Here is a 23,545-nt window from a genome sequence, read left to right on the forward strand (position 1 = left end):
CTGCCACATATTTTGTAGGCAGTAGGGGCTCCTGCGCTAACCAGTTGCTAATCAGCGTGTAGATGTGCAAACTGATTAGTGCAGAACATGCCCACTCTCTACCCCCCAGACCCACCCCCAATGCAAAGAAATAGTTTCTGTTTTTTAGCACGTGGGTAGGGCACGCCAATCCCAAAACTATGCAGGATGCCTGAGCAAGCCTTGTGGTAGTGCTTTTTAACCTACGGTAACAATGGGAACTGGGCTTAGGAGAGAATCCTCATTTTTTACTATTTTTAGCCCTGAACCAACACTGGGGAGAGGGTGCAATAGTTCATTTAGGATTTAAGGATCCCTCCTTGGACAAGGCCCCAGACGCTAGAGCCATGGCCCCTTTATGCACAGTTGCTGCAGCACAAAGGAGGAATTTTTTACACTTTCCTGTCACGATTTGAGGAAAGTGAGCCCTTGGCCCATAGCGAGGTTGGCTCCACCTGTGCAGCACAAGTACAGCACATGTTCTTTCTGACAACAGCTGACACAGACTCTTGACAATGTCCAGGGCACTGTAGTGGGTGCTGCAACAAACTCTAGCTAAAAGTAGCAAGGGTCAAGCCCAGCAGCAGACAGATGAGTTCAGGATTAGCCCAAAGATCTAGGCAGGCTGCAAGCAGTCAAGAACAGGCAGGCGTAGGCAGAAAGCTGAAGCAAGGCAGGGCCGGAACAGACTGGCAGGAATATTGGAATAAGGCAAGGCAGGAACACTGGAACAAGACAATGCAGATACACTTCTGAGGCACTGGTTGAGTGTGGTGAACTTCCTTAAATACATTATTATTATTTATTTCATTTGTATCCCACATTTTCCCACCTTTTTGCGGGCTCATCAGCACCATCTTGTAGGGCTATAAAAAGGAAGTGCAGAGTTTCAGGAAGTAGAAAAGATTCTTCAGACATGGGAGGCTGTTGGACCCTAGAGGACTTCTGGAAACAGGTGAAAAGCATGACAGCACCCCCTCATCTAAGCCCCCCTCCCTGGCCCCTTAGTCTTGGGCTTAAGGGGATAGAGGCAATGAAAGTGTCTGATAAATGTAGGCACATGAACATTGTCAGCAGGTTCTCACATATTATCCTTGGATCTAAAGCGCTTCTAAACAAGAAGATAATGTAGTTTGCCCCTAATCCTCTTAGTGTCCAGTATATCTTGCACCTCATATTCTGGATCATCTGCAACTGGTGGTGGGGATGATGAAGGCTCTCTTGTTTCTCAACAAAACAACCAGCATTAGGGATACACAAGGGGGGGGGGGGGGGAGTCACAATTCATAAGTGACTAGGCCTAGCTGACATTGATCCTTCAGCCTGAGATATTTGGTGCTAAGCCACACCTTCTCTCCCGGGTGAAATATTGGAGCTGGTCATCATTTATGATTGGCCTGTTTCTTGTAGGATACTGAAGCCTTAGTGTGTAAGCCCAGGGTCTGATCCCAGATTCCCCAGATATTTATGACTTCCTGTTGAACTGCAGGATTAGAAGAAGAGAGGCCAACTGGTACAGGAATTCAGTGATGTTTGTCCATACACCACATAAAATGGAGAAGATCTTGTTGATTCATTTACCTTATTATTATAAGAGAACTCAGCCCAGGGAAGTAGAGGTGACCAGTCATCCTTGTGCTCACTAACATAGGCCCGGAGGAAGATTTTTAGTTTTGATTTACCCTTTCCATCTGGTCATTAGACTGGGGAGCTCATAGAAACGAAGTGAGTCATCTTGGAAAAATGATCTACTACTGTAATGGTATCAGTTTATTACTGAAATATGTAGCATATTTGCTGGATTATATATACACCAATATATTTGTGTATCTTTTAAAATTATATATTTGACACTACAGCAGAGAGAATAGTTTCATTTCAAGCCCCTCTCTCTCCATTCCCTTTTCTGGGAACTTCTGAGAGCAGGAATAGTTAATCACAAACACTTAACAAACACAAAAGAGCTTCCTCTGCCCTCCCACCTAACAAAAGATGGACTAAGGTGGACACCTGAATAAAACAAAGAACTCAGGAGAAGCAAAAACAGGACATTTGCTTGTCAAAGGTATACCTGCCCCTCCCATCAGCTTTCAGACATGTGCAGAAAGGAAGGACTTGTAATGTGTATCTGCCCCAGAGACTGAGCAGGACATCAAAAGAAAATCCAGACTGTAAGTCTCGTGATGTCATAAGACATGAGACCAACTCAGGGGTCGTGTGCAGACATGAGACCAAGATACCACAATGCTTTGCAAATACCCAAGGGTCGTGTGGAAACCAGGACAAAGATCTACATGGCATATCCTCCTGCAGCTTGCAAGATATAAAAGGACAAGCTGTTTCCCAAGAGTCAGATTCTCATCAACTGCCTCCTCCTCTTGGGACCTGCTGCTCTTTTTGGGGTCTGCTGATGCCTTGCTCCTGAAACATGTGCTCATCAATCAGCTGGACCACAGCATGCTTGTAACAAGGACTTGTAAGTTAACCTACCTGCTACTTTGTTCTATTTTATGCACAGATTACCTGTAAAGATCTTTTAAAACCTTCCTCTCGTGTGCAATTGTATATTAAATCAACCTTTTTGAAGCTAAAAATATGGTCTCTTTGTGTTCTGAGTATATATATACTTAATCTATTTAATTTATTGCAATTATCACCTTTGGTGATTGGTGGAGAAATTAATATCCTAAAACTTATAAATACAGCACCTGCTCTTAAATTATAAACAGTGGCGAGTTGCTCTCGAGCTATTTTCCCCAAAATAAATCATTTCTTCTAACACTACCACCCATATAATAGTACATCCCTGAGAGGACGGAAGGTCAGTAATGAAATCCATGGCAATGTCCAACCAGGGCTGCTCCTGAACTGGAAGAGGCTGGAATAGGCCCCAAGGACGAGCATGCATAGACTTATTTCTGGCACAGTGACACAGGAGTTGACATACTTTAGTATATCTTGAGACATTTGAGGCCACCAATATGGATGTGCCACAAGTCAAAGTTTTCTTTAGTGCCAGATGTCCTGCCAATTTGGAGTCATGTGCCCACTGCAAGACCTTTCCTCTTAATTCCCTGGAGGTACAGTGATCTGGGAGACAGCCAGAATCCTGACAGGATCAATGATGGTTTGAGGGTTGGAAATAATTTCTGTGGTTTCAAAAGACCTGGAGACGGCATCTGCTCGAGCATTTTTCTTTGTTGGGCAGTAGGTCAGCCAGAAATCAAAGGGGGAGAAAAAGAGAGACCATCTGGCCTGACGAGGGTTCAGCCTTTTGGCCTATGGTAAATATAACAAGTTCTTGTGATTGGTAGATATGATGAAAGGATGCATAGCCCCCTCCAGTAGATGTCTCCACTCTTCCAGAGCCAATTTATTAGCCAGGAGTTCGCAGTCCCCAATGGTGTAATTCTGTTCGACAGTGGAGAATTTCTTTGAAAATAAGGAGAAAGTCAACAGTTTCCCACTGGGGGAGGTCTGGGAAAGAATGGCTCCAGCCCACTGGGGCTGATAGAAAGGCTTCCTTCAGCTTTGAAAAGGCCACCAGTTGCATGCCCACCCCTTTTCGTGTGAGTGTGATAAGACGGGCTATAAGGCTAGAGTAATTCTGGATGAATTGTTAGTAATAATTTGCAAAACCCAAAAATCTCTGGAGGGCTTTGAGGCCCATGGGTTGCGGCCATTTGTGGATAGCAGCAGATTTGACTGGGTCTGTCTGGAGGCCCAAGGATGAAATTATGTTTCCCAAAGGAAGGACCATCTGCTCAAAGGAACACTTCTCCGGTTTAGCATATATGCTGCTATCCTACAGGCATTGTAGCACAGTTTTAACATGGATCCAATGCTCAAGGAATGATATAGAAAAACTAGGATGTCATCTAGCTACACTAAAATGCAGGAGTAGAGGAGGTCTTGAAACAGCTCATTAATGAGTGCTGAAATACTGCTGGGGCATTGCACAGCCCAAAAAGTATCACCACCAAGATATTCATAATGCCCACCCCATTTGTTGAAGGTCGTCTTCCAATTGTTGCCTTCTTGAATACAGTTTAGATTATAGGCCCTGCGGAGGTCAAGTTTTTCAAAAAATGGTCGCTCCTTATAGGCAGTCAAATAACTTTACTATGAGCGGTAAGACGTACTTATTCTTAATGATGATAGCGTTCAGGGCTGTAAGGATCCGTCTTTCTTCCCAAACCTGGGAGGTGGAGGGATGGCTGAAACCACATCACAGGTTGTCCTGAATATACTCCTCCATAGTCTTTGGTTTGGGAATGGAAAGTGAGTAAGCTTTGCCCTTGGGTGGCATCTTACCCAGTAGGAGGTCAATGGGGCAGTCATACTACCAATGAGGTGGTAGTCTCTCAACTTATTTCTTACAGAAGACGTCAGCATAAGCACTATATGGTGCTGGAAGACCATGAGGCAGGGATGATTCAGTTTTAGCCAGAGCAGGCAAAAGGTTGAACAGGTTTGAGGCAGGAATGAAAAATGTTGGCTCCCAGCCCAGAATATCTCCAGAGCGCCAATCAATATGAGGTTCATGTTTCTGCAACCAAAGAAGGCCAAAAATGATCTGATTAACTGATCTACGGAGCAGAGCCGGTGGGGGGAGGTGGGGATGGTGGTTGGGAGGTGGGCCTTGTTCTGGGCAGACTTCTATGGTCTGTGCCCTGAAAATGGCAGAAACAAATCAAGGTTAGGTATATACATAAAGTAGCACATATGAGTTTAAATTGTTGGGCAGACTAGATGGACCGTGCAGGTCTTTTTCTGCCATCATCTACTATGTTACTATGTTGCTATTGTTTCTTGATGCAAGAGGTCCACCTGAAGAGAAATAGGGCTAATAATCAACAACAGGTGCCAGGCAGTGGGTCCCTGTGGCCGAGGAGATACAAAGAGGTTTCCTGAAGGGATTTATAAGACTATCATACAGCCATTTGTCCACAAAGTTCCCAGTGGCCCCAGAGTCAAGGAAGGCTTGGACAATAATTTGCTTATCTCAGCGCTGAAGAGTGATTGGTAAGGTAATGAGGGAGATTGCACAGACCCAGGACATTACATAACTAGATATCCCAGGAAATTGGGAAACTTCAAGGCCTAAGGTTGGTTGGGAAGTCACCCCTAGTTCCATTTCAAACTGCTTTGAAATGGAACTAGGGGTGGCTTCCCAACCAACCCTAGGCCTTGAAGTTTTCCAGTTTCCTGGGATATCTAGTTATGTAATGTCCTGGGTCTGCGCAATATAGATCCTGCACTCTCTGACATTGTTTCTCCTCTTCTGACAGTCGAGAATGCCCCACCTGGGAACCTCCTCTCCCAGTCACAGAGAGGAACGGGGCCTCTGGCTGTATAGGCTTCTGTGTCAGATGTATAGGGCAACATCTGTCTTCATGTTCCTTAGCCCTCTCCTTGAATTGGATGTCAATCTTAATACATAGAGAAATAAGGTCATCCACGTTGTTAGGGAGGTTGCACTCCACAAGTTTATCTTTTATGTGCTCCGTGAGGCCCTGCCAGAAGACAGCCACTTGGGCCTCTTGATTCCACTGCAGTTCTGAAATCAGGGTCTGAAATCAAATGACTTACTAACCCACAGTCTGTGTCTCTTGGTGCAGGCACAAGAGCTCAGAATCTACCAAGGAGGAATGCTCTAGCTCATCAAAAACCTGCCAAAAGTGAGTATGGAAGTCTGTCAGGTTGAGTATAAGTGGATCATCCTGCTTCCACAGGATAAATGCCCAAGCTAGAGATTGCCCAGACAGGAGGAAGACAATAAAGGTGATCTTGATCCTATCAGATGGAAAGCTGGAGGGCTGTAATTCATCAGGCACTGGTTTATAAATCCTCAACACAGCTTGGAGTCCCTGTCAAAGCTTGGCTATGCTGAAACTTGTGGCTCAGATATCAGGTGAACTGGAGGCAGAGCCACGTGAGAGGGTCTTGGAAGCAGATTCTTGACTGAAGGGACTGTGGTCTGCATTGCTGTTAGCTGAGCACAGACCCCCCTGAAAGGTTCCCATAAGCTATTGCAGTTGAGTCTACTGTTGCTGGCCCACCAGAGCAAGGTCCTGGAGGAACTGTAAAGGCAGATTTTCAGTTGAGCTCATTGCCTCGGCAAACCATCACAATACAAGGAAAGTGAGCCCTTGTGTTGTAGTGAGGTTGGCTCCACCTGTGCAGTGCAAGCGCAGCACAGGTACTCGCTAACAGCTGCTGACACCAAGAAGGTTTGATAACAGGAGTCTATCTGGCCAATTATGTGGGCTAAAGCCAGTAGGCGGAGCTTGTAACCCTATCAATTTCATTGTTTTGGGTGTACCAAGATGGCAGCAACTGCATTACGGAGAATTTAAACCTCTTTGGGTGGAATGGGTGGAGACCGGCTTCAGTCTTGTGACATGCCACCTCCTGTTATCAAACCTCCTTGGCTGACACAGATTCTTGACAGGAAGTGTAGAGTTCCTGCTGGTGGTCCCTAGAGGACTTCTGGAAACAGGTGAGAGGCATGACAATTCCCAAAGATAAGACACATGAAAAATTTCCCATTTGCATGTGTAGCTAAAATTTCATGCAAAAAAGCCACTAACTTGCAAATCTTCTTGTTGGTTAGTATATAACACCCAACTAGTTAGATGTCATGTAGAGCTCTTGAGTTATGTTTTGCAGATATAACATATGACTGGTGTTCTTCACTGAAGTCAGCAAATGCGTATCAGTTAAAATTTTCTTAAATTCTTTATTTGAGTAAGTCAAACAATAACTCTCAAGAAACTTTGTGGCATCAGGTATTTTGCAAGATGTATTTCAACAAGAACTGTCTTAGTGTAATGCACTGAATGTGCAATTTTATAAAAATAAAACAGTAATTTATTATTAAAACCTGAAGTTATATATACATAAATAGCCCGACACAGGCCGTGTTTCGCCAGACAGGGCTGCTTCAGGGGCTATACAACAATCTATTACTCACAAGTTTAATTGATAATATTGGATATGTGCTGAGATGAACTGAAATTTCATACATAGGAGATCACTTTAGAAAAACAGCTCTATCAGAGATGCCAAAAGAGCATTGACACAACGTCAAACGATCAGTCTCTTATCTCTGAAATCGCTGATTTCAGAGATAAGAGACTGATCATTTGACGTTGTGTCAATACTCTTTTGGCATCTCTGATAGAGCTGTTTTCTAAAGTGATCTCCTATGTATGAAATTTCAGTTCATCTCAGCACATATCCAATATTATCAATTAAACTTGTGAGTAAAGGATTGTTGTATAGCCCCTGAAGCAGCCCTGTTTTATTTTTGCGATCTGCTTCGTTTGTTTTCCATCTTGGAGCTTGCAGACCGTTTGCCCTTGTGTTGTCTTGTGCAATTTTATATACAGATCTGTGTGCTGGAATGAATGGGCAGAAGTATGCTTATAGGTGCTTCTGTATGCGGATATTTTCAACAGCATAATACAATATTTATTGTAAAGTACTGGCTTTATTTACCCAAACATAAACAAGCTAAAGGCTTAAATGAATTAGCAAGGCTTTAGAGGGTTTTTTTTTTCATTATTTATATTTAGCTATTACATTTCCAATAAAATACAATATGGGCAGTAAACAAGAGATAAATAACAGTAGGGCTTCAGTCCAAATTGCTTGACAAGCATTATATCCAACAGTTGTTGCAGATTGAACTATTTAGTAGAGTTATGTTGAAATAGATTGTTAAAATTTAAAACTTAACATTTAATTCTGCTATATGAACTGAAGTAACAATACCAAGGAAAAATCTGCAAATTTGTAAATAGAAAAATCATTAAATATATCCATTAGAAATAAAGATGTTCAGCATTAATCTACCTTCTGATTTCTAAACTAAACCACCTTTGACAACATGCATGCTATCTTTGTAGACTGAGCTCCAATCAACATGGAAGGAAGAATGAGAGTAAAACTTTACCTATTACATACTGTACTTCCATGGGTTTCAGAAGAAGTGTTTGGGTGATGGTATAGGTTTCCATTTCACATAAATTGCCCCTGAGTTTGCTAGCTAGCAAGTGAGGAACAATACAACGTTCTGAGATTTTACATTTTTAAATCCCTCAGCCCTAAATCATACAATACTGCAGCCTCATGAATGATGCATTGGTCTGTTTGTGAACACTATTTAGCTATTGTGGAATGATCTTCATGATGGGTTCACACACTGAAAGCAATTTATTTGCACTTTCCCTAGAGACCAACATCAATACACAGTGCTTATTTAGCACCAAATGGGATTTATGCAAATGTTTTATCAGTGTTGAAATCTAATGATTTCAGAATTTTTGTACTGCAAATTTCTTTCTCTTGCTATATAAGTTATAACAAATTACCCATGTTGGCAAGGATGCTGTGATGCACAGTACCTGTTTTTTTAAGCATGCTATTCTGCAAAGTTTACCATGTCTTTTGAAGCGCATTACAGTTTAGCACACTCAAAATATACACTATACTGAAAGGCTGCATAATATTAAATAGTGATAGAGTCAGAACAAAGTGGATTGACATTGCAGCTGTTCTATCCCATTTTCACTTGGTGAGCAACTAGATTTTCAGCATGGAGTAGCCTAATGGTTAGTGCCTAATGGTTAGTGCAGTAGACTGAGATCCTAGGGAAGTGGGTTCAGTTCCCACTGCAACTCCTTGCAACTCTGGCCAAGTCACAACCCTCCATTACTCCAGGTACCATACTTAAATTGTGAGGCCCACTAGGGACAGAGAAAATACCTATATATATGTAAAACCTCTTTGGCTGTACAATGGAAAGGTAATATATATATCAAATCCTTGATTATTTGCAGACAGCAAAGAGAGATCCTTTGGGATCTTGCCAGGTATTTGTAACCTGGATAGGCCACTTTTGGAAACAGGATGCTGGTCTTGATGGACGGTCTGTCCCAGTATGGCAACACGTATGTTCTTATGATACGGGACCATGTCTTTCTCACCTATCTTGCAGCAGCACATCCTCAGTAGCAAATAGCAAGGGGACAAACTAAAAGCCAAGTATCTAGTCTCTGGCACTTAATTTCTCTTTCACCACATATAATCTGTTTTGATGAAACACCTGCAGTTGAAGAGAAGGAATTTCAGAGAAGTATAAATCTTAAGTTATCCCTAAGCTGCATGCAACTGAAGTCATATGTGTCATGGTTTAATATAAGAATGGAGGAAAGAACATGGCAAAGAAGGGGAGAAACAAGGGAAGAGAGTAGCATTGGAGAATTTGCTGAGGAGATGATAAATGGGAAAGAAACAAGGGAAGACTATGATAAAATGAGGAAAATGGTTAAAAAGATGCTAAAAGGATCACCTGCAAAGGTTAGGAATTTAAATCAGGCATGGATGATATATAAAAAAAACTAAATCACAATGGAAGAGCAAAATGTTCACAACAAACTGATGAACTGTTTTGCTCAATAAATTGAGAGAGTCATCACTAAAAATATTGTTGAAGCTTTAAACAAAACAAGCCTCGTTAATAATCAGCCAGCTCATTCTTTTCTAACACTCTGATCCCACATACTTCTCCATTTCTGGTCCACCTCCTTCCCAAGCACATTTGGAGTCAACTTGCAATTCATAATTTTTATATTGGCCCTGTTACAATGGAACTCAATCCCAAAATACCTCTGTATTGAGGTCATCACTGCCTAGGTTCAAGGCAGGTCTTAAGGCATATGTTTATGTTTATTCACTTATAGCCTAAAGCAGGTAATAAAGTTATACACATAATCATAAAAAAGCATAACAAAGTAAAATTGTTGTTAATATAAAAACAAAATAAATAAAACAAATAAAACACAACATAGCAATCAACCATGGTTCTTATATTTGCTCTTGCGTTTTCATTTTCCAAACTTTTGGGGACTGAAAGTCTTGAGTGTAGGAGTGGACTCTGCAATGGATCTTCTCCACTCCATCTTTGCTTTCTTTTTACTTTTAATCTTTCTACTCCTTTGTCTATCTTCTCATTTTACTATTTGTAAACTGCTGTGATATCCTTATGAATGGTGGTATATTAAGGGTCCCTTTTACTAAGGTGCACTGAAAAATGGCTTACGCTGGTATAGGCGCGTGTTTTGGATGAGCACAGGTCCATTTTTCAGCACACCTGCAAAAAAGGCCTTTTTTAGGGGGTGGGGGGGGGGGGCAAAAATGGATGTGCAGCAAAATTAAAACCAGTGCACATTCATTTTCAGCCTGAGACTTTACCACCACCCACTGACTTAGCGGTAATTGTCATAAGTACAAAAATATTGCCATACTGGGAAAGACCAAAGGTCCATCAAGCCCAGCATCCTGTTTCCAACAGTGGCCAATCCAGGTCACAAATACCTGGCAAGATCCCCAAAAAGTATTATTGTGTTGCCCAGTTTGTTTGCATTCCTAATTTCCTTTAACATTTCTGCATTCGTCTGTTCATCCTGGCCAGGTGGATGGTAGTACACTCCTATCACTATCCTTTTCCCCTTTACACATGGAATTTCAATCCACAGTGATTCCAAGGAGTGTTTTGTTTCCTGCAGAATTTTCAATCTATTTGATTCAAGGCTCTCCTTAATATACAATGCTACCCCTCCACCAATTCGATCCACCCTATCACTATGATATAATTTGTACTCCCGGTATAAGTGTCCCTACTGGTTATCCTCCTTCCACCAGGTCTCAGAGATGCCTATTATATCTAATTTTTCATTTAAATTTACTATATTGTAGTTTCATCGCATGCCCACTAGTCCTAGTATTTTTGGAAAGCGTGAACAGACGCTTCACATCTACCCGTTCCACTCCACTCATTATTTTATAGAGCTCTATCATATCTCCTCTCAGCCGCCTTTTCTCCAAGCTGAAGAGCCCTAGCCACTTTAGCCTTTCCTCATAGGGAAGTCGTTCCATCCCCTTTATCATTTTCGTTGCCCTTCTTCACCTTTTCTAATTCCACTATATCTTTTTTGAGATGCGGCGACCAGAATTGAACACAATATTTGAGGAGCGGTCACACCATGGAGCTATACAAAGGCATTATAACATCCTCATTTTTGTTTTCCATTCCTTTCCTAATAATACATAACATTCTATTTGCTTTCTTAGCCACAGCAGCACACTAAGCAGAAGGTTTCAACGTATCATCAACGACGACATCTGGATCCCTTTCTTGGTCTGTGACTCCTAACGTGGAACCTTGCATGACGTAGCTATAATTCGGGTTCCTCTTTCCCACATGCATCACTTTGTACTTGCTCACATTAAACGTCATCTGCCATTTAGATGCCCAGTCTCCCAGTCTCGTAAGGTCCTCTTGTAATTTTTCACAATCCTCCAGCGATTTAATGACTTTGTGTCATCAGCAAATTTAATTACCTCACTAGTTACTCCCATCTCTAGGTCATTTATAAATATGTTAAAAAGCAGCGGTCCCCCTATCCCATGACTCTCCAATTTCCTCTGGAGTCTTTCATGAGGTACTTTGTCAAACACCTTCTGAAAATCCAGATACACAATATAAACCGGCTCCCCTTTATCCACATGTTTGTTCACTCCTTCACTATTCAGCCAGTGGGAGTCACATAAGCACATAAGCACTGCCACGCTGGGAAAAGACAAAAGGTCCATCAAGCCCAGCACTCGACAGTGGCCAATCCAGGCCCCAAGAACCTGGCAAAACCCCAAAATGTAATAACGATCAATTCACTTTTCCTTCAGGAATTCAGGAATGTGTCCAGACCCCCTTTAAACTCAGCAAGGCCAGCTGCCATCACTACCTTCTCCGGCAATGAGTTCCAGAGTCTAACTATGCACTGAGTAAAGAAAAACTTTCTCCGATTTGTTTTAAACCTACCACATTCTAATTTCATCTTGTGTCCCCTGGTTCTATTATTGTTAGAAAGCGTAAACAAATGCTTCACATCTGTCCGCTCTATCCCACTCATTATTTTGTAGACCTCTATCATATCACCCCTCAGCCACCTTTTCTCCAGGCTAAAGAGTCAGTGCTTTTTAAAACGCAGATTACCACAGGCATAATTAGGTCTGGATATTCAATGCTGGGCCATGTCCGGGCACTGACATTGAATATTCAGGGACATGCTGGTATGTGCTGACCACCGGGTCTCATGCAGGATCTGGCTGATATTCAGCCAGGGCCCACCTAAGACACTTAGCTAGAGGTCACAGCGGTCATTCTGAGCTCGGATCCACAATGGGCAGGAGTGAGTGGGAATTGTTTCTGCCCATTGGGCCCTCCAGTTCACCAGGGATATCCTAGGTAAGCCCAAGGAGGCCTACACAGATGGGGGGTGGGGAGGCATCGTCAGAGTCCTCCTGTCTTCAGCAGCTGGAGCAGCCATTCCCAACCCAGTCCTAGTCCCATTGGGTTTTCAGGATATCCACAATGAATGTGCAAGAGATCTGCATGCACTGCCTCATTTGCATTACCTTGCATTACCTCATTGCTTACCGCCACTTAGTAAAAGGAGCCCTATCAGGCTCATTTTCGAAAGAGATGGACGTCCATCTTTCAACATAAATCGGAACATGGACGTCCATCTCCCAGGGACGTCCAAATTGGTATAATCGAAACCTGATTTTGGACATCTCCAACTGCAGACCGTCAGAAGGACGTCCAAATCTCAAGGGGGCGTGTCAGGGGTGTGTTCAAGGCGGGACTTGGGTGTTCCTAAGACATGGATGTCTTTCAGCGATAATGGAAAAAAAGAAAGATGTCCAAGACTAAAACTTAGATGCTTTCAGCTAGACCTGTTTTTATAATGACTAGCTACACTTCCCCAGGATCAAAGTCTGCTGCACTAACCACTAGGCTACTCCTCTACTCCACACAAGATGTGTCTCAAATGACTAGATGACACTGGAGGGACTCGGGGATCACCTCCCCTTACTCCCCCAAATCACAAAACATTTTTCCAAACAGCATTTTCAAAAGGAAAAGATAGACTTTTTTTTGTAGAAAATTTATTCACATTTCCCCACCTATTTGCAGGCTCAATGTGGCTTACATAGTACCATAATGGCATTCGCCAATTCGGTTGATAACAAATACAGGTTGTATTGTGGTCTAATGAGATAGGTGTGTATCAGGCGACATGAGGGTCAAAGGGAATGTAAATTGTATATTGTCCAGTAAGATCATTGGTTTTGCTGTGTTGCTGGGTGTGGGGATTTACAGTGGATCGGTGGGGTAAGCCTTTTTGAAGAGGTTGGGTTTTAGTGATTTCCTGAAATTTAAATGGTGATGGATTGTTTTCACAGCTTTTGGGAGAACATTCCATAGTTGTGCACTTATGTAGGAGAAGTAGGATGCGTAAGTTGTTTTGTATTTAAGTCCTTTGCAATTAGGGTAGTGTAGGTTTAGGTATGATCGTGATGATCGGATCCTGGTTGGTAGATCTATGAGGTCTATCATGTATCCTGGGATTACGCCGTAGATAATTTTGTGGACCAGGATGCAGATTTTGAAGATGATCTTTTCTTTGACTGGGAGCCAGTGCAGCTTTTCTCAGAGGGGTTTGGCACTTTCAAATCGTGTTTTACCAAATATCAGCCTGGCTGCTGTGTTTTAGGCGGTCTGGAGTGTTTTTGTGAGTTTATCTTTGCATCCCACGTAGATTCCGTTGCAGTAATCTGCATGATTTAGGACCATTGATTGTATTAGGTTTCAAAAAATTTCTCTCTGTAAGAAAGGCTTTAATCGTTTAAGTTTCCACGTTGAGTAGAACATTTTCTTTATTACAGAGTTTACTTGGCTCTCAAGGGTAAGGTTGCGGTCAATTGTGACTCCGAGTATTTTTAGGCTGTCTGAGGTAGGGAGGGTGTGTCCTGGGGTGTTTATGGTTGTGGGTTTGTACTTGTTATGTTGAGATGAGAGGATGAGGTAGTGTGTTTTTTCAGTGTTCAGTTTCAGTTGGAATGAATTTGCTCAAGTGTCCATGATGTTCAGGCCGTCATTGATTTCATTGGTTATTTCTGTTAAGTCATGTCTGAAGGGAATATAGATTGTAACGTCATCTGCATAGATGAATGGGTTGAGGCCTCGATTGGATAGGGATTTTGCTAGTGGGATCATCATTATATTGAAGATTATTGGTGATAATGATGAACATTGGGGTACTCCGTAGGCTGCTTTCCATGGTGGTGATACGTTTGAGTTTGATTTTACTTGATATGTTCTAGTGGCGAGAAAACCCTTGATCCAATTGAGTACGTTTCCATCAATCCCAAAGTGGCCAAGGAGTCTTAGTAGTATACTGTGGTTTACCATGTCAAATGCGCTCGACATGTCGAATTGGAGTAGGAGTAGGAGTATGCTTTTACCTGTGGCTTGAAATTCACCAGGAGAGTGACTAGGACAGTTTCAGTACTGTGGTGGGGATGGAATCCTGATTGTGAGTTGTGTAGTATTGAAAACTTGTCCATGTATTCCGTAAGCTGTTTGGTTACCAAGCTTTCCATCAGTTTGACTACTAGTGGGATAGACGAAACTGGGCGATAATTGGTGAGGTCGTTTGTGTTTTTCTTAGTGTCTTTTGGTATTGGGGTGAGTAGGATGTTACCATATTCCTTGGGGAAGAGACCTTGTTGTAGCATGAAGTTAAGGTGGGATGTGAGGTCTGCTATGAAGTGACCGGGGGCAGATTTAAGTAGATGACTGGGACATGTCTCCAGTTTGCAGTGGGTGTTGGCGAACCTATGAGTCGCTTGTGTAACTGATTAAATGGTGAGGGTAAATGTTGTCCAGATGCGGTCAGGGATTAGGTCCAGGTCGTTGATGAAGTTTTCAATGTTGGAGTTGTGCTGAGGAAGTGTGCTGCGTAATTTTATTATTTTTTCGTTAAAGTAGTTAGCAAGTTTGTCTGCGGGTGGGATGTCTGTATTGGTTGTGGTGATAGGGGTGGTGTCTAGTAGCTTATTTACGAGTTGGAGTAGTTTCTTCAGATCTTTGTAACCTGGTCCTATTTTAGATTTATAGTATGACCTTTTGGTTTGTCTTATTGCATATTTGTGTTTTCTATGTATTTGTTTCCATGCATTGAGTGTATGTTCATCTTTTATTTTTATTCCATGCTTGTTCAAGTTTCCTGGTTTGTGTTTTGAGTTTTTTAAATTCGTCATTGAACCATGTCTTTAGAGGTGCTATTTCGTTTAATATGGTTCTACATCTATCCTCCCATTGATTGAGATACTATGTGGAATCGGATCTTGTTATCCATCCGTTGTCGTATATCATTTGCCAGAATGCTTGTGGGTCTATTTGCCCTCTCGTAGAGTAAGTTGTATGTCCTGTTGTATGGTTTAATCCCTTTTCCGCCAGTCTAGAGATAGGTTCATTTTGTAGTGGCCGGTCCAAGGTACTTCTGACCATTTGATATTGGTTATTAATAGGTTATGATCCATGGACAGTTTGTATGATATGAGATCCAGTGTGTGTCCCTTGGTATGGGTAGCTTGCATGTGAGGCCATTTTAGATCCCAAGATTGTAGGAAGTCTTTGCATTCATGTGCGTTGGTGGAGTCGGGGTCTTCTAGGTGAAGGTTTATGTCACCTAGTATTAGTGTATTGGAATTGTTTACACAAGTATTTGAGATGAAGTCCATGAAGATAGGCTGGCTTTCATTCCAGTTACTGGGTGGTCTGTAAAACAGGACACAGTTCAGGTGATCAATCAGGGATTTGTTATGAATTCTGAATGAAGCAATTTCTAGTTGGAGTGTTATGGATTCGGCAATGATTTTGGTGGTGAATTGGGTTCGGTAAATTAGTGCTAAGCCTCCACCTGTCTTTCCCAATCTGGTCCAGTGAGTAATTTTGTACCCTGGAGAGCATAGTTCGAGGATTATGGGGTTCTTTTGATCGTGGATCCATGTTTCATTGATGAAGATAAGATCGAGGTTTTCTAAGCTGATCCAGACCGATATTGTCGTTTTGTTGACTATGGACCTAGCATTAATGTATCCTACTTGGATATTTTGGTATGGGACTTGTAAGTTTCATGATATGTGATTTTTTTTTAGTTGTCATTCCTTGGATGGTGTGTGTTTGTTGTGATCTTTCCTTCCGTTTTGTTGGTGTTGTCCATATTTAGATGGTCTTCCTTTAATTTGGTGGGTGTCAGTTTGGTGAAGTGTGGAGTGTTTGATCAGTCTTTGGTGATTTTGAAGGATGGGTATAATATTATGTTCTGTAAGTGGGATGGATAGTGTTAGATGGGTCAATGAAAGGGAGTAGATGACTAGGAATATTTTGATTGTGTTCATTTTGGTGTCACTTTGGGATAGATAGGGTACTCACAGTCAGATGCTCTGAAGTGTTGTCCTGGGCATAGAGCTCTGTGGTTCATCAACAACAAGCTGCGCAGAGCTCTGTCATTTGTCATCAGCAGGGATTGTATGCTGGGTTTCCTGGGATGCATGTGCTGCTCCAGTGACAGGGGGAAGAGTCGAGGTGTTTAGCAGCTTGGGTTGCCGCTAATGCTCCTCATCTCTGGGACATGCAATAGGTGAGGAAGTAAGCTTGTTGAGTTTGCCTTCTTTACTGACTTGGTGGCAGGTTGCTTCATTGGATCCTGAGCTGCGCCTTGAAAATGAGGGATTTCGGTTCCTTCAGCAGTGTACGACGTGCCCTGAGGTTAGGAGTCATAGCGCCAGCCACAGGCTGTCTTGGTTCCAAGATTTCAGGTTCCTTCAGCTGTGTATGGTGTGCCCTGAGGTTAGGAGTCGTGGCACCGGCTGCAGGCTGTCTTGGTTCCCAGAGTCGCCATCTGGCTACACCCCGTGACTGCCGCCGGCTCCTTAACATCTTGCGCGCTGGGGACAGTGGAAAAGCCGGATCTGTAGGATCCCCTGGGTTTAAGTATGGCCTTGGGACTAAAGCAGGTCTATGTTTTGGCGGCCGCTGCTGCTTATAGTACACTGAAGCGATCACAGCCATATCCCAGCGCTGTGATTCTCTGTTCTCCTCCCTCCACAGCGAATCTCCAAGGAGGTTAAACCAAGGAGGTGTAATAGACTGGAGTGGAAGTAAGCCTATCTAGTCCACTGTAGGTAAGGAAGACATTTAATTAATCTCTGTTTCACTCCTTCGCTTAGCCGTCATTAGCGTTCACTCAAAACACAGCAAGCAAACCTGTGAGCCACTGCATCCATGTTGTCGTTTTTTGCTGTCGGTCCATCCGTAACAAGTACTGTTCAACACTATTATTGTTGGATAGGCAGTGTCTTTTGCCCACGTGCTGCCACTCTTTCTTAGCCTCCTACTGTCCCGCTGGTCAATTTGTGCGACGCTCTGCTCTCTCCTCGCCGGCCAGCACCCCTCACAGTTTTCAGTGTCAACAGCCCGGTCGGTGGTGCCAGAGGTGGGTTCGGCAGTTGATCAATGTTAAGAGGTGGGCTCCAGTGAGCGGACGGCAGTCGGCACAGGCAATGCTCATCGGCGGCTGGTGGTTGGCAGTGCAGGGGCAGTCGTGGCCCGCTGGTGACGCCGGAGGTGAGGTTGGGCGATCGCCAAGGCTGTTCAGCAACGTGGTCGTGGGTACTCATGTGTGGCAGTCTCGGCAGGTTCAGTGTGGTGTTCTGGCCCAGGTTGGGCGACCGGGAGCCAGCACAGGGTCTGCTGCATGTCACGATTTCACCTCCCGACGAAATCGGGCCAATCTGTGGCCGATAACAATCAAGTCCGCCGAGGGTCCTCAGAGCTAGCTGCTCTCGCGACCATCTATGCAGCGGTCATCTTGGATGACCTTTCCTGTTCTGATTTTGAAAAATGCCCCTTGTGCATCTGACTTGCCCAAAGTAAAAAGGAGCAGCAGTGGGAATTGAACCCATGTTGCCAGGATCAAAGCCCGTTGCACTAAACATTAAGCCGCTCTGCCTTGGACGTGTTGCATTTGGACATCTTTGTGTTCGAAAATGGCCGAAAGGCAAAGACGTCCAAATCCAAGGATGTCCAAATCTAGGGACGTCCAAATTTAAGGACATCCTTGCATTTGGACGTTTTTGACGGTATTTTAAAAGCAAAAGATGGACGTCCATCATTTTTCAAAATATGGTTTTCCCAGCCTCTGGATTTGAACATTTTACAAAGATGTTCAAATTCAAACTTAGACGCTTCTTTCGAAAATGCCCTTCCACGTCTTAATTTTCTTATAAAACACCCCATAATTCTTCACCTGTCTTAACTTTTAAGATAAGGTATCCCATAGTGTGGGGCACTTGCTACAGAAAGCTCTAGCCCTCAGCCTAATCCTCTGGAACTGTCTCACCGATAGAACCTAAGAGATGACCTCTCGCTAAATTATAGCTGCCTAACTAGAACATACCAGCTCAACCTCTCTGCCAACTACTTAGGTCCCTCAAGCCCAGTGTCTTAATTGACATACACAGCACTAGAGGAGTAGCCTAGTGGTCAGTGCAGTGGACTTGGGTCCTGGGGAACTGAGTTCAATTCCCACTGCAGCTCCTTGTGACTCTAGGCAAGTCATTTAACCCTCCATTGCCCCTGGTACAAAATACATACCTGAATATATGTAAACTGCTTTGAATGTAGTTGCAAAAACCTCAGAAAGGCAGTATATCAAGTCCCATTTCCATTTCCCTTTCCCCTTTTAAAGTTCAGCTTTTATTTTAGCGCTGTGATTTTTATGGGATTCAACTCCCTACAAGTTGGATCACTAAAAATAGATTCAACTGAAATAGGAAATGGTAATCATATCCATCCAAGTAATTTGCTGTATGCTGAAAGTTTGTTTATAATTATATTCTAATGAAAATTAATACAAGAATACATTTTAGTACTACCAATGAGACACTTTTATATACTGAAACTAATTATTTTGAGTTTTCTTTTTCTAAAATATTTTCCATGTCTTTGCTTTTGTTTCAATTATTGTCATCACGAAAATGCCCCCAAACCCTTACAAAATGAATGCAATCTTATTAATATGCGTGGAGCTCTAAGTTATTTCTCCCTGCTTATATTGTTCTGCTTGTTAATGACTGGAAAGCTGTAGCATGATAGCTCCTTTGTTCTGCCATGACATTTTGTTTCTTTATCATAATGAAGCTTTACTATTCATAAATTAATTAGTTCCACAACTTCTGCTATAACTAAACTTTGAAAAGCCAAGGAACTTATTTACTAAAGAGATTTCCCCATTTTGTGTCTATTAAAAATGCTTATTAAATAGGGTCCAACATTTGAATAAAATTAGCTACAATACTGTGCTTTAGACGAGTGAGATTTTTTTTTTTATTTTTAATTTCCACAGTTTAGGTTCAATGTCTCCTTGTGGGTTAGTTTTGAGCATACTGTGACAGGAATGAACCTCAATCCTGTGTGTGGAGTATGATCTCTGTCTCTCAAATTTACTACTAATTCTCACAGTAGTACTTGCATTGTGCCAAGGAGAGCAAGGACTATCACTAACCACACCCTCTCCAATAGACATTTATAGGTTGTATACCAGCAAGCAAGCCCCCACACTCTGGAATGCACTGCCTGAAAGGCTCCGCTTAACACAAGACTATCTCTACTTCGGGAAGCAGGTGTAAGCTTGGCTCTTTCAACCAGGCCTTTAATGGAAGAAGTAACTAACTTGTTAATCTCACTCACACACACACACAAGGAGTGACTCTGGCTGCAGAAGCGTAGCTAGGTGGGGCGAAGGGGGAGCGGTCGCTCTCCTAAACAGCTGTTTTGAAAAAATGGCGCCTATGCGCCTTGTGGCAATAAATATTTTTTTCTGCTCCCTCCCTCCAGAGTCCTCTTCTGCCCGTCTCTCCCATCCCATCTGCATGGTCACTTTTTACTTCCTGAAGCCTTCTCCGTCTCCCTCGTATGAGCACCGGCGATTCACAGTCAGCCTTCTGCCAGCGTTGGGGCCGCTCTCTCCTCAGGCGTGTCCCACCTCTGCGGAAAACAGAATGTTGCAATAGAGTAGAAGGGACGCGCCTGAGGAGAGAGAGGCCCCGACGCTGGCAGAAGGCTGACTGTGAAATGAATCGCCGGTGCTGCCCCTGTAAGCCTTATAATACACTTACAGGGGCACCTCAAAAAGAAAGTTCCCCCTGCTTGAACAACTGCTGGTTTCATTAAGAGAAATTGTTTCCTTTTCTTCTGTGTCTCCCTTGAGAAGTCTGGGAACAAGGGGATCCGTAAACCAAAGAATGGCTTCTCCCGATGCTTAAAAAACATCTGGAAGAGCCATTGCTTATCAGGAATTAGGGCCACCGTTGCAACCAAAGTTGCTGGTGTGACCTGTTGAGTAATCGAGATCTCAAGGAAGGCAGAAATGTCCAATGTCTGTTGCATATTTTGTTCTGGAATTTTTTGAGGAAGATAAAAGACCTTTGAAAACAGCGGTAAGTTAGTTTCAGGTATACATAAAATTTCCATTAAATATCTCTTCAACATATCTCCACGTTTTATCATTGATACATAAGGAAAATTAATAAAACACAAACTTTTGATTCCTAGCATAGTTCTCTAAATTCTCGGATTTAATTCTTAAATTAGATATATCTTTCAAAAGTAGAAATTGAGTATTCTCCAATTTCTTTATAGATTGTTCAATTTTTTCCATTCTAGGAGTCATTTTTTCAACCTCAAGTTTCTGTTTTTCAATCTTTTGCGCCAACTAATTTATTTTTAAGGAATGTTTAGTTGTACCTGCTAGAAAGATTTGTCCCAAACGGGACATAAGATGCCACAATGAATCCATTGTTACCTCCGTAGGCTTGATAGTGAGTTCTGGAGGAAATATAAGTTCTTGCTCAGATCTCGTCTCTCCAACCGCTTGTAGATCCCCTGCCGATTCTACCGGCTGGTGAGTCTCTCCTGGAGGTAGTAACCTCCCTTCTCCCGCTGTAACAAGTGAAGCTGAGTCTCCTTCGCCGTCGCTAACTCACCACTCAAGGTGGACGTTGACGAACCAGTAAGCGGGGAACTCGACGCCATTGGTTGCGGGGGGGGGGAGAACCCTCTGCTCAGGACTAAGAGTTGTTTCAAGCTCGAGGGACGCCGATAGTTCCTCAATCCCGTCAGCGTCTCGCCTCGAAATAGTCCCGGGATCTTCACCAATCCTCCGCTGCATAAACCGGTCTAAGGGTCCAGAAGTCTGGGAAGGGGTCTGGGAAACTCGGGCAGCAGCCCTTCCTCGACGCTTAGGCATCTATTCGGTAAGCGTTACTGCAGCAGCAAGTCGCGTTAGCGTGCAGCCATCTTGGAATCCTCTCTCATGTACTTTCATTTGCACAGGTAAACAGCTGTTGAAAATCACTTCCCACAAGGTTAATTTTCAAAGCCATTCCCTTTCAAAATTAGCCAAATGGTGCTCTCTTATAAATGTTGCATTTGCACCTTGTTATGCAACCAGCTGTTGAAAATTTGTCCCCAAAAAGATCATTTTCAAAAAGATGTAATGCTCAATTATGCATATGGCCTCTGGGATGCCAAAGTCAGGATACTCAGGGCTTCTTTTACTAAGCATCGATAAGCCCAAAGCAGGCTTACCGCTCGTTAAACAGGTAGTACCGCTGGGCTACTGCAGCAGCCCAGCGGTACTTCCCACCCCTAGCGCGCCATCATATCCAGCAATGCAAAAATATATTTTGTAGTGCCGGAGTATACCTGGCGGTAATTGGGCAGTACCACGTTTTTCAGGAGTAACACGTCTTGCAACAGTGAACGAGTTATTTACTGCATTATATGCCCATGTTCTTTATATTACATAGGGCATACTAAGAGACAGTTAAAACATCGATTAGCGGAACATTTTAGCAACCTCAGAATACAAAGAAGTGAAGCTCCTTTGGTAGCCTATTGGCACGCTCAAAAACACAAGATTGATGATTTGAGATGTGTGATTTTGACACAAATCGCCTCGAGCAGAGGCGGTGACGTCAGCGCTCAGTTGCTGAACATAGAACAGCGCTTTATTTTCTCCTGGGATATGGTGGCCCCTAGAGGCCTCAATCTGGAAGTAGAATGGGTTTAACATTTGTGCAAAGTGGTTGTAATGGAAGTTCCTGGGAGTATTTAACTCCTGCAACAGGAACTCATACTTGAGAAATTTGTGGGCGGATCCTCGGATTGCTCGGCATTTGAGAAGCCCAGATGGTAAGCAGCCATTAAACTTTAAGATTTAAGGCTTAAAATTTAAACTTAGAACCATTTGTTGGTAGAATGAGATATTTTGAGTTTCTATTGCATTGTTAAATGGTTATAGGTTCTGGATAATTGTTCCTGCTGATGAAGAACATCAGGAAATGTGGTCTCGCCAGTGCCGTAGCGAGGGCGGCTGACACCCGAGGCGGGTCGCTGCTGCGCACTTCCTCCCCCGGGTGCAGCACGGTGCACCCCCCCTCAGCGAGCACCCTCCCCCCTCCAGAGCGCACCCCCCCGGAGCGCATTCGTACTTGCATAGGGAAGCGGCGAGGGGCGATCCGGCCCGAGTGCACGTCACTGGGAGCTGCATCGGCTCCGCTGGTTCCCTGCTCTCTCTGTCCTGGAACAGGAAGTAACCTGTTCCGGCGCAGAGGGAGCAGGGAACCAGCGAAGCCGACACCCCCCCCAGCGGCATGCACCTGGGGCAGACCGCCCCCCCCCGCCCCCTCCTTCCTACGCCACTGGGTCTCGCAAATAGAGGAACCACAGAAATTCAGGTGGAATTGTGATTAGAATATGAGAGTGATCTCTTTTGGAGGCTATCCATGTAAGCCTTTCTTATGCCATGCAGCGGATCCACAAGAACAGTTAAAACATGACATCCGGTGGTGATGTATAAAACCGAGCATTGAATACAATTTGTGATCCATTAACTTGTGACATGCAACTATCGTGAGTGGGTTGGTAACAACTACTTTAACGATTCGGTTTGTGTATGGTTGGTGAGGGAACCAACTTATACCAACATAAGACTAAGAACAACAGATTTCGAATCAAGTACTTGTGCAAGCAATGGACTCAAATTTAATTACCTATTAAGACTATATGTATTTGAAGGAGTTACATTTGTGCATAGCATACAATGCTGTTTTTGACTGAGTGGCTGATGACATGTATGACATTTGAAAGAGAGTTGTATGATGGCCTGTGTGTTCGTGGAAATTAACTAAAGTGTAAAAACAAAAATAAAAATATTAATAGAGTTCAATTTAGTAGTGGAATACTGTTTGTATTAGCGATTAGCAATTGTCGTACTCTCATTATAAGCTACATTCCTCAATAAGTAACAAGAAGCAACTTATTGCCACCATGGGCACTGACCTGTGGGGTACCACAAGGATCAATACTGTCACCTATTCTGTTCAATATCTACCTCAAGCCACTAGCTGAGCTGATTCGGTCAATGTACACTCAGTTCTACATCTACGCAGATGATGTGCTACTCATACCCACTGAACCTGACTTACCTACAGCCTTGAATAAACTGATTACCTAACATCAGTTCAAGAATGGGCTAAACTCAAC

The sequence above is a fragment of the Microcaecilia unicolor genome, chromosome 1 (genome assembly GCF_901765095.1).
Source record: "Microcaecilia unicolor chromosome 1, aMicUni1.1, whole genome shotgun sequence".
Taxonomy (NCBI): domain Eukaryota; kingdom Metazoa; phylum Chordata; class Amphibia; order Gymnophiona; family Siphonopidae; genus Microcaecilia; species Microcaecilia unicolor.